General features: G+C 39.0%; 1 pseudogene; it reads left to right on the forward strand.

The window, feature by feature from the left end:
• LOC102859277 overlaps positions 1 to 1,270 on the forward strand; it is a 2,279-nt pseudogene extending 1,009 nt beyond the window's left edge.
• Positions 1,271 to 5,596: the final 4,326 nt, after the last annotated feature.

Genomic DNA, 5,596 nt, shown 5'->3' on the forward strand with positions numbered 1-5,596 from the left:
TAAAATTATTTAAAAAATAAATATTTTAAAATTAAAAAAAAAGAAAAGAAAGATTGACCTGGAAGCTGAAGCTGTGAGCACTGTGGCAGGTGTTGGAGTCCAAGGGACAGATAAAGAAGGCGGAGCCAAAGGCCAGAAGCAGCCCATTAGCTCCCTGTGGGACTTAGTTTTAGGAACATCAACTTCAGAGGTTCAGAGAAATTATTTTCTATGGATCGCCATGGCAGGGATTCATCAGATATGGGCCCTCCTTTTGTACTGTGGCAAACTATCCAAGAAAAATGAGTTTTTAAAAGGGGCATGCCTTCTCTTTGCTGGAAGCGGGAATTAAGAGAATTGGAACAATGCATATCCTCACAAGGCAAGTTTTTTCCAACCTTCAGGCCTTTCCCTGGCCTCGGAGGAGCCCTGGAACTGCCTTTTTGTAGCAGTACAGTGAGAACCGTCTCGCTGAAGGATGGAGCAGTGAAGCATCTCGTAGGAAGCGAAAGAGACCCCATGAATTTATTTGCTTTTGGTGATATCAGTGGAGTAGGAATCGACGCAAAGCTTCAGCACCCACTGGGAGTTACTTGGGACAAGAAGAGGAGTTTACTCTACGTGGCAGACTCCTATAATCACAAGATTAAAGCTGTGGATCCCAAACCCAAAATGTGTTCAACATTAGCAGGAACAGGAGATGCAAGTAACATTATTGGTTCCAGTTTTACAGAATCAACTTTTCATGAACCAGGAGGCTTGTGTATTGGAGAAAATGGTCAGTTATTATATGTAGCAGACACAAATAATCATCAAATTAAAGTGATGGAATTAGAAAAAAAAAAACAATTTCTGTGCTCCCTTATTGTCACTTCGGAAAATGCTGTGGTAGATGGTCCAGTCCAGGCTGACAAATGGAAGACATTACCCAAACTGCCTAAATCTGCTCCACACATCAGTCTTTCCCCAGTGACTGCTTCTCCAGGCCAGACCCTTCAGTTCCAGTCAGGATTAGGCCTCCCGTCAGGAACTAAGCTAACTGAAGGAGTACCCAGCTGCTGGTTTCTAAGAGCTGAAGGTAAATATTGCCAGTCAGTCAACAATCTCCCTGAAGATTCCTGGTGATTGTTTATCAGTTGAAGTCACTGTATCTATCCACGTGTTTCTGTATTACTGTAGTGCAGACAGCGGTGCCTGTATGATGAAGGGGACTCTGTTCACTCAGCCTTTACGAATAGCTGATGCACAGCAAGGCTGCCCAGCTCCAGTGCAGCTCCGCCAAGTATTGTAGTAAGCCACTACCCCGTCCTCATCATCACCGTAACTTAGGAAAAGCTTTATTTCTGCCTTTATGATATCAAGAAACCCATTGCTCAGTTCTCATAATGGATATGAAAAATAAAACTACTCCTTTTGAACTTATTATAAACAAATTCCTCCGTTCTTCTGGCTTTGAACCAGCTAAGTATTGATATCATTTGGACTACTGTTTTGTAATTTAAGCTGCTGTGTGACACAAGACTAAAGTCTACACACACTATTTATAGAATTACAGAATATTACCATAAGATAATTTATGGTGAATACAATACCAAATACTTTAACTGTGTTTTCCTGCCTTTATTTTGCATTTGAATGTCTAAATTTCACAAACTTAACAGGCTCTAAGATCCAGTTCAGGGAGGACTGATGGCCTAATGGCAAGAAACTGCGCTGCAACCCCAAAGGCACGCAGTTCAAGGCCATCAGCTGCTCTGCAGGAGAAGGATGGGCAGTCTCCTCCCATGCAATTAGCTGCCTCTGAAAACCCGCTGGACGGTCAGCTGTGGGTCGGATCCACTTCTTCAGTACACAGCAACAACAGGATCCAGTTGACATACTGTTTAATTACACCTGTCATGCAAGGCTTGTGGTTGCTGTTAAGCTCAGATATATGTAAGAACAACAGAAAAAGACTGCATCTCTGTATAGAAAGAGTATCTGAATGGTAAATAAGAAACCTTTATCTTACTCTTTGTTCTTGTCTTTGATTTTGAAAATGTTGTTAAGAAAGAATTTTTATCTATTATAACATAATTTTTAACATATTATTAATGCTGTCTAACAGAGTTGTTGTCAGTCAAAACTTATTGAGTGGCAATGGGTATTGTAACTTTACAGAGAAAAAGTTGAAGATAAAGTCTTTCAGGATATGTAAATCTACTCAACTTTTTTTTTCTGAATAGAAATAGTGTGACTTTTAAGGAGAAAAGAATTTAGAGATACATTAGTGTTTTTGCAATGTTTTTTAACTGAAGAATTCACTGTGATAGCTGTATCCAGTTATAATGGGAGTGTGTTTTCTCAGAAATTTTCCGTTTGTTAAGCATTGGATGCAAATTGGTGGCTTTGGTTTGGTGTGTTGCCCCCAAAAGTTCATATAATTTACTAGGTAGAAATACCTGATAATTGTTTATTTGTATAATATATACACAGACACATGTATGTATGTCTGTAATTTCATGTGATTTAAAAATTCAGAAATGCTTTCTAGAACTTGGCCGACTTCCCTTTGCTGCTGAGACAGATTTAAATTATTCTGTTCAGGACTGAAATGATGAGCGTTGTTTATGATTCTTTTTCAGACCACTTTCTAGGCCTTAAATACGTAGAAGTATTCAGTGTGAAGTGCTTTCATGCCATCAGTTGGGATCTAATACTCTTTAAATTATTGAGGTTAACACAATGACTTGATAATATTTTTGTGGTTACTATATTTAACTCCAGAGGGAACAGCTACTGAAGATAAATAGAAGTCTTTTTAAATTATTGTCATTTCTCTTTCTAACTATTTAAAAGTTTATTCTTCTTTATCCTAAAAAGTATTCATTATATTTGAGATTTAATCACCTTGCAACATTTTTAAAAACATCAAGTAAATTATATGTTTATCTAATAAATATTCATAAAACACTGTGGCATAATAAAAAAAGAATAAGAATCATTTAATGAATGTTATTGGGGAATAATTTTAGCAGAAATGCCAGATTAAATAACTGCATTGTGGGTCTCCCCCACCCTCAAATACATCAGCTGAAATAGTGCAGGGTGAATTTGAAAAGGCAATATGAATTATTTGTGATTGGCACACTTACTGGTATTTCTGCCACAAAAGTTCTTGTTCTGTCGGTAAGGGGCCATTTAAAAGTTATGCCATGATTAAAGAGGATATTAATATTCTGTGAATCTGGTTCAGTAGCTACGGACCTACCTGAATCTTCCAGGTCAGTTCTCTAACTTTAGTAAACATATAAAATGTATTACTGAGTGATTCAGTAAAACTTTGTGGAGGACTCTAAGATTTTATGTTAACCGACAAGATCTAAAGTCAGGTTGTTATTTCTGATCCATCCACTACATGGAAGGAGCAAAATCTTGAGCATGATTCTCATTCTCGGCTAAAATCATCGGAGGTTTTTATGAATAACTGTTTAAGGAATGAGACACATTATGTGTTTTTTGCATTATGTTAAGACACAGGATGGTTTTCATCTTATGTACCTAATTTGTTTCTCTATTAACTTCCACAACAAGCTGTTCTGTGTACTTTTAAAGTTTTAAAAATATTTTACAGCAATGGAAACAACTTTTATTTTACATGGCTATTTCACGAAGGGAATTCCTTGGGAATGTCTGTAAACAAGTTCCTGTAGCACTGATGGTGTTTTCTAATGCACATTAACACTTGATAGGACAGCTTGAGTTCTTTAATAGTCTGCTTTAATAGTTTAATAGTTTTTTAATAGTTTGCTTCAATAAAGCAAAAACTGGTTGCAAGACTTTAAAACCTGCATCCCAAGAAGTCTTGGCTAGAACTTCTTTTTCTTCATAAACAATCTCATCTCTCACTTTGAATTCTGTTTTCTTCATCCAAACTAAGTCTACAGTCCATTCCAGTTTTGATGACTGAAACATCATATTTATGGTGTTCCAGTGAGATAAATGAACCCTTCCAATTTTCATGGCCATTGCGGATTAGTTTGCATTTCTTTCTTTTCTCTAACTGTCCCTTTAGGACGCTGCAGGGACTTTCTTCCTGCCTTCTGCCATGGGAAAGGTGGCTAATATCAAAGCTGCTCCTACTGGCTGCTCTTCTATGATGCAGGCAGCCTGCTGCTCAGTTTAGATCTTCAACAAGACGATTAATAATTTTGTGAAGCTTAATCTTGACTTGCGTGGGTTTTTTTTTTCTGAATTTTAGAGACTAGTGCTTGGATTCACATTGAAGCCCTAAACTCTGCTCTGTCCTGTGCCAATCACACTGTCTCTGGCACTCCCATCTTGATTATCCCAGGCACTGAATCAATCCACCTCATAGAAGGCTTTCCCCTCCTGCACTGTCCCTCCACCATCGCAAGCATAATGTCCTTCTCCAAGGACCGGTCTCTCCTTACAAGATGTCCAAAGTATGTTGGACAGAGCCTCAGAATCCTTGCCTCCAAGGACCCACCCGGTTTAACCCTTTCCGGGATAAATCTCCAGCACCACAGCTCAAAGGTATCAGTTCTCCTTCTATCCTCCTTGGTTATTGTCCAACTCTCTGATGCATAACAAGTGATTGCAAAGACCATGGCCTGTACCAGATGCACCTTAGTCCCCAGAGAGACACCATTGCTCTTCAATACTTTGGAGAGATCACTAACAGCAGACTTTCCCATGGCAATGCACCTTTTAATTTCCTGGCTACTGGTGCCAACAGTGTTGACTGTGGAGGCAAGCAAACTAAAAGCTGTGAATGATCTCAATCTCTTCACCATCCATCCTGATGCTGCCAATTGGCCCAGTGGTGAGAATCTTTGTCTTCTTGATATTGAGCCTCAATCCATATTGAAGGCTGCAGTCCTTGACCCTCTGCAGCAAGTATTTCAGGTCCTTCTCAGTTTCAGCAAGCAGGGTTGTGTCATCCGCATAACGCAGATTGTTGATAAATCGTCCACCAATCTTGACCCCACATTTCTCCTCATAGAGCCCAGCCTCCCAGATAATCTGTTCTGCATACAGGTTGAAAAGGTATGGAGATAGGACACATCCCTGGCGTATGCCCTTCCTAATTTTGAACCATACAGTGTTTCCTTGCTCTGTTCTGACAACTGCCTCATGGTTTAAGTATCTTTCGGATGGGAACAAATATAAATCTCTTCCAGTCAGTTGGCCAAGTGCTTGTTCTCCAGATTTCTTGGCACAACTTGGTGAGCACATCCAGGGCAGTGTCTGTTAGCTGAAATATGTCAGTTGGTATACCATCTATTCCTGGGGCCTTATTGTTTTCCTACTTCCTTCAAAGCAGCTTAAACTTCTTCCTTCATCACCATGGGCTCTTACTCATATATTGTTTCATTATATTCTTCTGTGTCTGGCAATTCCTTTTGATACAGTGAATCAGTATATTCTTTCCATCTTCTTTTAATACTTCCTGGATCATTTAATATTCTGCCCAAAGCATCCTTGATTATAGCAACTCGAGGTTTGAGTTTGTTCTTCAGTTCCTTGAGCTTAAGAAATGCTGAGCTTTTGATTTTCTGACTCCAACTCCTTGCACATTTCATTGTAATATTTTACTTTGTCATCCCGTGTTGCC

Source organism: Elephantulus edwardii, unplaced genomic scaffold, assembly GCF_000299155.1.
Source record: "Elephantulus edwardii isolate Elephantulus edwardi_28Jun2011 unplaced genomic scaffold, EleEdw1.0 scaffold00336, whole genome shotgun sequence".
Classification (NCBI taxonomy): domain Eukaryota; kingdom Metazoa; phylum Chordata; class Mammalia; order Macroscelidea; family Macroscelididae; genus Elephantulus; species Elephantulus edwardii.